The sequence below is a fragment of the Ziziphus jujuba genome, chromosome 11 (assembly GCF_031755915.1).
Source record: "Ziziphus jujuba cultivar Dongzao chromosome 11, ASM3175591v1".
Classification (NCBI taxonomy): Eukaryota; Viridiplantae; Streptophyta; class Magnoliopsida; order Rosales; family Rhamnaceae; genus Ziziphus; species Ziziphus jujuba.
The window spans coordinates 207,435-219,214 of NC_083389.1; the positions used below are offsets into that span (position 1 = coordinate 207,435).

Below are 11,780 nucleotides of genomic sequence, written 5' to 3' on the forward strand. Positions count from 1 at the left end.
GCATGTATTTTTTTTCCCATTCAATATTATGTTACCAAAGAAAAATCCATTCTTGGAAATTGACTTTGCTTCCTAGAAACTAAATAACTACTTGGTTACCACAAAACAAGTAATAAATTTTTGAATTTATTAAATTTAATAATTTATTGAATATTAAATTAAGGATAAAATTAAGGATAAAGATATATGGCTCTCCTTAATTTTATTTTTGATTTCATTTTTTGATTCAAAGGAAAGAAAGCATGTAGCTAAAATAACTCGCTCTTAACACCTTTTAAAGGATTACGTTGTATGATTGGATCAAATAAGCACTTATGGAATAAATATTCAGCCGCTTGTGCACCCTCGGGTATTGTCTTATTCAATGTTTGTTCAATTACTCTTTTACCCACAAATGCAATGTAGGCATTTGGTTCAACAACAATGACATCTCCCAACATACCAAAACTAGCTGACACCCCACCCGTAGGAGGAGATGAAAGGATTGATACATAGAATAACTTATTATTTGATTGATAATAATATATAGTAGAAGATATTTTAGCCATTTGCATCAAGCTCAAACTTCCTTCTTGCATACCTACTCCTCCAGAAGCACACACTAGAATAAGAGGTAAAAATTTATTGGTAGCATGCTCAATCAAACATGTGATTTTCTCGCCCACTACCAATCCCATACTACCCCCCATACACTAAAAATCCATGACCCCGATTGCTATAGGAATACCATTTAGTTGACCTATGCCTGTTTGAACAACATCAGTTAATCCTGTCGTTCTTTGATTAAAATCAGTACAATCTTTATAAGGTTCATCCTACGAATGAAATTTTATGGGATCCTTAGAGACCATGTCTTCATTCAGAGGCTCCCACGTACCTAGATCAACGAACTTTCTATCTGAACTAGTCATTTTCAAATGGCATCCACAATGTTCACAAATATTCATTTGAAGTTTAAAAAATTTCTTATAATTTAATCCATAACAATTTTCGCATTGCACCCATAAATATTTGTATTTTTTAGTTATCTCTAAATCACTTTTTCTGTCTCATATTTCAGCTAGAGCTTTCTTTAATTTGTTTTCTTTTAAAATTTTATTTAGTTTTAATTTGTTTTCTTTTACTTGAGTTAGAGCTTTCTCTAAATCCCTTTTTCTTTTTCTTATCTCTGTTAGAGCTCTCACGAACTCTCTTTTTCTTAGAGTTTTTGCACTATCATCCGTACTGGTTCGTATACTGGAACTTCCACTTTTACTACTCTTATCGCTTTCGCCACGAATGTAAATATAAATGTAACTATCAATGGAATTGACACCACTACTTAAAATATAATGATCAGTACTGATTTCAGAACAAACATAATTGTTAATGCAATTAATAATGTGATTATTCCAACTATATTTAGTATCATACATGTAACGATAATAGTGAGGATTGTCACTTTTAGATATAGAATTCGCATAACTATAAAAAGAACTTTTTGGAAAAGAATGATCGGTGTCGGTCTCAAAAATTTTGATTTTCAATATCAAAATATATGGAGTAATGGTCCCTATTACTATCCCTAAAGAAAGAAGTTTCATCAGATATGAAATTTCGAATGTACCTCCTGACACCCACTAAATTATCAACATTACTGTAACTATTAATTCCATTAGGAATTTTTTTATTCATATGATCTATAATCGGATCTTTATTTACACGGGTATTTTCATTTTCAAAAGGACCACCAAAACTATCCATTGATTTACTTAACCCACACCTATATTCTAACCCTCTCCTAAACAACATCGAATCGAAACGACATTTTTCCATAGAGCTTTCTTGCCCCTATTTACATGAAAATACAATAAATGAATAGTCATTTGATAAAAATCATTTGAATATTTCGATTAGAACTTAGAATCAGAATAAGCATATAAATCCAATCGGTAGGATTATTAATTAGTAACAAGTAGATATTGAAAAAAAAAGTGATTATCCCTTGCAAGAATCCAGAATATCTCTTCTCTATATATGATAAAATAGGATGAAATCTTTTTTCAATTCAAAATAATTGAAAAATGCTTTTTTTATATTATAAATAGCAAGTAGCGGGTTCCTCCATGTTGTGTCAAATTCACATCAGAAAAAGAAAAAGTTTTTTCTCGTATGAATATGAATAACCCTTTTTTGTAAAATCTGGCCTACTGATCAGTTTCTATTCCAACATAGAATGAAAAGGACAATATATAGGATGGGTAGAAGAAATTGTGATACTCGACTCGATCCATGATCTAAAACGGCAAGTATGATAATATATAAACAAGATATAATAATATATAAAATAAAAATATAATTACAAAAATGATAATTAAAATACATAATATAAAAAATAAAAAGATGCACCTATCCTAAGGATCCATAGGATTAATTGTGGATCCAATACAACAATAGAAATGTTTAAGTTGTTTCGCCTTATATTTTGTATTTAAGATCTTGTATATCTAGATGGGCCTGTATCTATCAAAAATTGATAAAATCTTTGTATTTGGCTAAATCCTTTTACTAAAAGATTAGGTTGAGTTTAATTTCAATTACAATTAAGAGAATGAACAGCAAGTAATTAGTGGATTACAAAGTATCCATTGCTTTGAATTCAAATTTGAACTCCTTCCATACTTCACAAGCAGCAGCTGGTTCATGACTCCATTTACTAGCCTCACGAATAATCTCATTACCCTCACGAGCAAGATCACGTCCCTCATTACGAGCTTGTACACATGCTTCTAAAGCTACTCGATTAGCTACGGCACCGAGCGCATTTCCCCAACGGTTTCCTAAAGTTCTTCCTCTGAACTGTAGTATGGAATCATCTCTAAAGATCTTGGTTAGAGCGGGCATATGCCAAACATGAATACCGCCTGAAGCCATAGGGATAACACGTGCCAGAGAGACCTAATGATATGAACCTAGGACAACCTGCTCCTAAACCCATATTATATTAGCCCGGATCTCAATTAAGTTCAAGTTCTAATGGAATGGACCCTAACCCCTAACCAACTTGTGGTTAGAAACCTTGGTATAATGTAGACTCCACAATAGGGGATGGAAAACCTATTGATAAGTCAAGCTAAAACAACAAATTCTCTAATGGTGTTTTAGGTTTTCTCAAATAACAAAGAGATAATTAATCTCACAAGTATTTTCTTAATCAAATCAAGGTTTTTTTTTCTTATTGAAAAAATAAGCCTTTAAATAGGCTTTGAAAGAAACAAAATAAACCCTAAAAACCCTAGGAAAAACCTGCCACACACATAAAGAAACCTAGTTAGCCGAAACTATACTTCCTTTCCTAATCTAAGTTTGATTAATTAATTCCTTTATATTAAATTAGGAATTAATTAATTTACAATGGAAAGAATAAAATAAAAACCTTCCTCAAGTTATTTGTCCAGAAAATAAATAAATAAATAACCCAAAAAGAAATAAAGTCAATCGCAAATTAGGTAACGAGTTGACTTTGACATCTAGGCTGAATTATGTCTTCAACCGAGCTAACTTATGTCTGCCTGATGTCCAAGCTAACTTATGGCCTATCCTAGCTAACTGATGTCTGTCCGAGCTAAGTTGTGTCTGGTCGAGCCAACTGGTGTCTGTCCGAGCTAAGTTACATCCGATGTCCGAAGTCTGAGATCAGATGTTCTAGGCAAGGGTCCGGTATAAAATGTTCGGTGTATGGGTATCCGATGTATCAGCCTCCACCACTTGGATACTTAAAACAAGTCTTTTATCTTCAGGTATGGACAAGCCCTTTTGAGAATGAATTACTTTTTAGATAAAGGCAGCAAGGTTATCCTTAACCCTCTTAGCTTGAGCCCTAGTGATAGGTCCAGTCTTCATCCGTATCGGATCAGTATCCCAACGAGTTGTTGGTGGTGTGAGCTCGGGCGGGTTCGCATCATTCCCCTCCTCTTGAAAATGATTTGTCCTCAAATCGAAGTCATCACCTACAGTAAAAGGAGATAAATCAGCAACATTAAAGGTGGCACTAACACTATACTCACCCGGTAAATCAAGTTTGTAGGCATTGTCGTTTATCCTCTCCAAAACTTGAAAAGGACCATCGCCTTAAATGCAGCCACACCCAATCTCCAGGTTCAAACACTGTTGATTTTCAGCCTTGATTAGCCACCTTTGCATATTGCTCGGTCCTCCTCTCAATATTTGCTCGTGTCTTCTCATGAATCTGCTTTGCAAAATTAGCTTTTTGTTTTCCATCTAGATTAGCACGCTCACTTAAAGGTAAAGGTGTTAAATCTAATGGAGTCAAAGGATTAAAACCATAAACAATTTCAAATGGAGTAAATTTAGTTGCTGAATGTAAAGACCTATTATATGCAAATTCAACATGAGGCAAACATTCTTCCCAAGTTCTTAAATTTCTACTAATTAATGCTCTTAACAATGCAGACAAGGTTCTATTTACTACTTCGATTTGTCCATCAGTTTGTGGATGACAAGTAGTTGAAAATAAAAGCTTAGTATCTAATTTAGCCCACAAAGTTTTCCAAAAATAGCTTAAGAACTTAGCATCCCTATCTGAAACAATAGTTTTTGGCATTCCATGCAATCTCACAATTTCCTTGAAAAATAAATTAGCAATATTGGATGCATCATCAGTTTTATTAAATGCAATAAAAATGTGCCATCTTAGAAAACCTATCTACTACAACAAATATTGAATCTTACCTGTCCTTGACCTAGGCAACCCAAGAATAAAATCCATAGACAAATCTACCCAAGGATAAGTAGGAATCGGCAAAGGCTTATACAATCCATGCGGCTTCAATGTTGATTTTGTTTTTCGGCACTTCAAACATCTTTCACAAATTCTCTCAACATCTCTCCTCATGTTAGGCCAATAAAAATATTCTTGTAGCAAGGATAAAGTTTTTAAAACACCAAAATGACCCATTAAACCACCCCCATGTCCTTCCCGAACCAATAATTCCCTAATACTACAATTAGGCACACAAAGTTTGTTTTCCTTAAACAAATATCCCTCAAATATGTAAAATTTATTAAATCCATGTTTCAAACAGATTCTAACGATTTCTGCAAAGTCACTATCATGCTTATAAAGTCCTTTCAATTGTTCAAATCCAAGCAATCTAGCATCTAAGGTAGAAAAAAGTACATACCTTCGGGATAATGCATCGGCAACCACATTTTCTTTACCTTTTTTGTAGCGGATCACATATGGAAAGGTTTCAATAAATTCAATCCACATGGCATGCCTTTGGTTGAGCTTTACTTGACCCTTGATATGCTTCAAAGACTCATAATCCGTATGAATCACAAACTCCTTTGGCATGAGATAATGCTGCCACGTCTCCAAAGCCCTCACCAAAGCATACATCTCCTTGTCATAAGTCGGGTAGTTTAGGGAAGCTCCATTTAATTTTTCACTAAAGTAGGCTATGTGTCTTTCTTCTTGCATTAAGACAGCTCCAATACCTACACTCGAAGCATCACACTCAATTTCAAAAGTCTTAGAAAAATTTGGCAAAACTAACAAAGGTGTATTACACAATTTTTCTTTCAACAAATTAAAAGATTTTTCTTGTACTTCCCCCCATTTAAAGCCGACATTCTTCTTGACAACTTCATTCAATGGTGCTGCTATGGTACTAAAATCCTTGACAAATCTTCTATAAAAGCTTGCCAAGCCATGAAAGCTCCTCACTTGGGTGATAAAAGTAGGAACCGGCCACTCTTGAATTGCTTTCACCTTAGCTTGGTCAACTTTGATTCCTGCAGCACTTACTACAAATCCTAGAAACACAAGCTCATCTTTGCAAAATTCACATTTTTTAATGTTAGCAAACAATCTTTCCTTTCTAAGAACTTGTAAAACTTGCCTAAGTTGCTCCATGTGGTCATCCAAATTTCGGCTATATATTAGAATGTCATCAAAATAAACAACCACAAATTTACCAATAAATGGACGTATTACATGATTCATGAGCCTCATGAAAGTACTAGGTGTATTGGATAATCCAAAAGGCATAACTAACCATTCATGCAGCCCATATTTAGTTTTGAATGCGGTTTTCCATTCATCACCTTCTTTCATCCTAATTTGGTGATAACCACGCCTAAGATCAATTTTTGTAAACATGCAAGCACCATGCAACTCATCAAGCATATCATCTAATCTAGGAATGGGATGTCTATATTTAATGGTGATGTTATCTATAGCCCTACAATCAACACACATTCTCCAAGAACCATCTTTTTTAGGTACCAACAAAACAGGAACAGAACATGGACTTAAACTCTCACGACTGTATCCTTTATGAAGCAAATCACTTACCTGTTTTTGCAGCTCCTTTGTTTCTTCGGGATTGCTCCGATAGGCTGGTCTATTTGGTATGGTAGCCCCTGGAACAAGGTCAATTTGATGTTCTATTCCTCGAATAGGTGGTAGTCCACTTGGAATTTCATTTGGGAAGACATCTCCAAATTCCTTCAAAAGAGAAATCATTGAACTTGGCAATTCAGGTTCTTCAAAGTTAGTTTGATCACTAAAATAATTTTCTTTATAAATCATGAATAGCAAAAGTTTCTTACACTCAATAACTTTATTAATATCCCCTAAACTCAAATAAAATTTGCTACTTAACCTTTCTTTTCTTTCTTTTTCTTTTTTTCCCTTGGATTGGCGCACACCTTCGGATTTTTCTTCCTTCTCCATGCTCTCGGGTTTGCCACTTTCTTTCCCCTCTCTTTTGGCTTTTCCTTGATCTTTCCACTCAATATGAGTCTTAGAAACCTTACCTTGGTCAACAACCTCAATCTTACCTCCTTGAAAGGGTGGTGAAGCCGTTGGTGCCATACTGGCTTTTTCCTTGAACTTTTCGGCTTCTCTCCTTTGTTGCATTTGTAATTGGTCTTTGTAAACCTCTTTAGGAGGTAATGGTTCTAGCTTGACCTTCTTCCCTTTAAACCTGAAAATAATACTATTTGCTCAACCAAAATGAGTAGCATCTTTATCAAATTGCCATGGCCTACCTAGTAGTATATGTCCAGCAATCATGGGAACAATATCACATAAGACTACATCCACATATCTACCTATACTAAATTTTGCTTTGGCTTGTTTATTTACCCTCATCTCACCACTATCATTTAACCATTGTAACCTATAGGGGTTCTGGATGTTTAATTGTTTTCAAGCCTAATTTTTTAACTACAAGATTACTTATCACATTGGTACAACTCCCACTATCTATAATCATGCTACAAATTTTACCTTGTATTTTGCAGCGAGTGTGGAAGATGTTTTCTCCTTGTATCTGCTCTTCATCTTTGTAGATAGCAAGTACTCTCCTTGAAACCAAGCTCAACTCGGCATTAGATGTATCTACAGGTTCAGCTTCATCTTCATTGCAATCCTCCTCTTGCTCGGTTTCAGCCCCATTAGCCTCACTCTCGAATTCCACCTCTCCATTACCCTTAATTACCATTATCGTTCTATTCGGGCATTGGCTGGCTATATGTCCTCTTCCTTGGCACTTGAAACAAATAATTTCTCTTGACTTTTGAGGTTTAGGTTCAGATTTTACCTCACCATTAATGGCTTGGACAGATTCGGCTTTAAGTTCTCTTCTTGGCCGGTTCGTAGCTTCTTCACCAAGCTTCGGCTTCAGCTTGCTTTCATAAGTAGAATTGTTTTTCCAGCCACTTGAACTTGTCCTTCCACTACTAGAGACTCCTCCAAACCGTGTGCTAACACCTCTCCTCTTGAATTGGTTCTCAAGCTTAATTGCTACATGCAACATCTCCTCCAATTCCAAGTATTATTGTAACTCAAGTTGGTTGGCAATGTCACGGTTTAACTCTCCAAGAAATCTTGCCATTGTTGCCTCCCTATCCTCATTCATATTCAGCCTCATCATTAACATCTCCATCTCTTTGTAATAATCCTCCACGGACCTACTTCCTTGAGACAAAGATTAAAGCATTTGATGCAGCAACCTATGGTAATGGGTTGGCACAAACCGTTTCCTGATGGCTCCTTTCATTTGACACCATGTCGAAATTAAATCATCACCAACTCTCCTTCTGGTATTTTGCTCATTGGTCCACCATTGGAGTGCATAATGTCCAAACTCCATTGCTGCCAACCTTACCTTCTTACCTTCCGAATAGTTGTGGCAGTCAAAAATCATCTCCATATTTTCTCCCCACTCCAAATATGCTTCCGAATCACTTTTACCCATGAATGGTGGAATGTTTAGCTTGATATTCCCTAGATCATCATCTGTATCTTCCCTCCTAAATCTTCCAGGGCCAGCTCTATCTTGGACAGCAAAATTTTCGTCCATGCCTTCCTCAAAGTCTCCACTGAATGGCTCCTCATCAAATTCCTCTCTCGGTCTCTTGCGACCTCCTCGTCCTCCATGGAATTCTTGCCTATTTCTTATGTTCACCATTCCTTGTGAGGCTTCTAGCCTTCCCATTCTTTGATTCATATGCTCAAATTGAGCATTAACCCACTGTATTGACTCCAAAACAGCTCTCATGTCCACTTGGTCTCCACTCTTGGTAGCTCGGGCATCGCCGTGGAATGCTATGGACTCTTCCTCATTGATCCTTAAGGGTGAATCTCCTTTTCATATTCTAGAATCTGCCATGTTAGAATAATAATGCAATATAAATAAAATAGGACCTTACAAATTTCACTTAAATAAGGACTCGACACTTGTGTTTGCACACTTGTTTTCGCTTTTACCCTCTTTTAAGCTCACACACTCTTGCCTTTTTCCACTCAATGATTTATCTCGAAGTTCTAATTAAAACATCCAAAAAACAGCAATTAGATCACTAGTATGTTTTAATTAAACTAATCAACAAAACAGTAAGCAAAAATAAACAAATACCGAACAGAATGAAAATGCTTATTTTCGGTTTTTCTAGAAAACATAAAGCAAATTAATGAGAAAACTTTGGAATTTTGAAGAACTGGACCAGATGGTAATATATTATGAGTTCAAGAATAAAATTCTAGAAAAAGAAATTCAAATACGACCAAGAATCAAAGAGAACAAAAATATAGAAAAGTTGTTGGTTGTTGTTCTTTGTAATTCAAGTTTTGTATCAATTCCTTTAACTAATTTTAATCCAAATAATTTAAGCACCCAAAATCCAAATATCCAGCAGCAAAATAATTCCCCAGCAACTCAAATATTGAATAAATAATCAAAAAAACCGGCAACTCCAACAAACAAATCAAACTCCAACAAACCGAAATTTTTTTTTTTTTTATTCGGCTTTACCTTTTCTTTTTTTTTTTTTTTCACTCACAGAACATAAACAACTGCAGTAGAAAGAATAATTACCAAAATTGCAATTCCAACTCCAAGACAAACACCAAACCCGTGACCTCCAAATAAACACAAATATGCAGTTTTTTTTTTTTTAAATGTTGCCGCAAACTCCTTTTTTTTTTTTTTAATAGATGAATGCAAATATTTAAGATTAAAACAGCAAAGAAAAATCAATAGAAACCAAAATTAACAAGAACAATGATGAAAAACAACCAACAAACTAGGAAACAAAAATACGATAAAACTAGGAAATCCTAATACAACTAGGAATGAATTTATTTTTTATTTTTTTTTAAGATGCAGAACGTGTATGATGATAGAAGCAACCTTAACCTAATGCTAAAATTTTAGAATAACACAAAAACAAATAAAGTAAATAAAGATAGATCAAACCTGAACAAAATTTGGCTCTGATACCAAATGATACGAACCTAGGACGACCTGCTTTTAAACCCGTATTATATTAGCTCGGATCTCAATTAAGTTCAAGTTCTAATGGAATGGACCTCAGCCCCTAACCAACCTATGGTTAGAAATCTTGGTATTGTGTAGACGCCACAATAGGGGATGGAGAACCTATTGATAAGTCAAGCTAAAACAACCAATTCTCTAATGGTGTTTTAGGTGTTCTCAACGAACAAAAAGATAATTAATCTCACAAGTATTTTCTTAATCAAATCAAAGTTTTTTTTTCTTATTGAAAAAATAAGCCTTTAAATAGGCTTTGAAAGAAACAAAATAAACCCTAAAAACCCAAGGAAAAACCGGCCAAACACATAAAGAAACCTAGTTGACCAAAACTATACTTCCTTTCCTAATCTAAGTTTGATTAATTAATTCCTTTATATTAAATTAGGAATTAATTAATTTACAATGGAAAGAATAAAATAAAAACCTTCCTAAAGTTATTTGTCCAAGAACTAGATAAATAAAAAACCCAAAAAGAAAGAAAGTCAATCGCAAATTAGGTAACGAGTTGACTTTGACATCTAGGCTGAATTATGTCTTCAACCGAGCTAACTTATGTTTGCCTGATGTCCGAGCTAACTTATGGCCTATCCGAGCTAACTGATGTCTGTCCGAGCTAACTTGTGTCTAGCCGTCCTAATTGATGTCTGTCCGAGCTAAGTTGTGTCTGGCTGAGCTAACTGGTGTCTGTCCAAGCTAAGTTACATCTGATGTCCGAAGTCCGAGATCAGATGTCCGAGGCAAGGCTCCGATGTCCAAGGCAAGGGTCCGATATAAAATGTCTGGTGTATGGGTATCCGATGTATCAGCCTCCACCACTTGGATACTTAAAACAGGTCTTTTATCTTTAGGTATGGACAAGCTCTTTTGAGAATGAATTACTTTCTGGATAAAGGCAACAAGGTTATCCTTAAACCTCTTAGCTTGAGCCCTAGTGATCGGTCCAGTCTTCATCCGTATCGGATCAGTACCCCAGCAAGTTATCGGTGGTGTGAGCTCGGGCGGGTTCGCATCACCTAATCTTGCATGAAATAAATACCGCGGCTTCAATCTTTTTCAATAAAATCATCGTGTAGTAAATCAACAAAGCCTGAAGTGATGTATCTTTCCCCTTCAAGTTTACCTACTACAATACCAGCATGAATATGATCTCCACTAGACAGATGTAACACTTTACCTATTTCATTTCGTCGCATGTACTTGCAATAGCATTCAAGTAATGCCCTTTGATTTCACCTGTTTCAGCCTGTGCTTTATAAATGGCTTCGGTACAAAATAAGAAACGGTCTCCCCAATGCATAAATGGTTGGGTATTTACTTGCTCACCATCTTTGGTAAAATCAAGTCCACCACAAAGACATTCATAAACTGCTCGATCGTAATTCTTAGCAAATAACCCCAATTTAGGTTTGATAGTACATCCCAATAGGGGGAGACCATACTTATTTAATTTATCTCTTTCAACCTGGATGCCATGAGGTGGTCCTTGGAAAGTTTTAGTATAAGGAGGGATTCACAAATCCTCCACACCGAGAGTGTACAGGGCCTTAAACCTAAAAATATTACCCACAATGGAAGTAAACATGTTAGTGACAGAACCTTCTTCGAAAAGGTCTAAGAGGTAAGCTACATAAGCAATATATTGATTTTCTTCTCCAGCAACGGGCTCAAGGTCATAGCATCGACCTTTGTAATGATCAAGACTAATAAGCCTATCAGTCCATACAATTGTCCATGTACCAGTAGAAGATTCAGCAGCTACCACGGCCCCTGGTTCCTCAGGTTGGGGAGTTACTCAAAACACTGCCAAGATATCAGTATCTTTGGTTTCATAGTTAGAAGTGTAATAAGTCAATTTATAATCTTTAACACCAACTTTGAATCCAACACTTCTTTAGTCTCTATTTGTGGTGACGTAAGTCCCTCCCTACAACTCAT

The 11,780-nt window shown here is 35.5% G+C and overlaps 2 pseudogenes; both read right to left on the reverse strand.

Moving 5' to 3' along the window:
• Positions 1–248: 248 nt before the first annotated feature.
• LOC132799856 (acetyl-coenzyme A carboxylase carboxyl transferase subunit beta, chloroplastic-like) lies at positions 249–1,815 on the reverse strand (annotated as a pseudogene).
• Positions 1,816–2,613: 798 nt separating this feature from the next.
• LOC125419375 (ribulose bisphosphate carboxylase large chain-like) lies at positions 2,614–11,780 on the reverse strand (annotated as a pseudogene).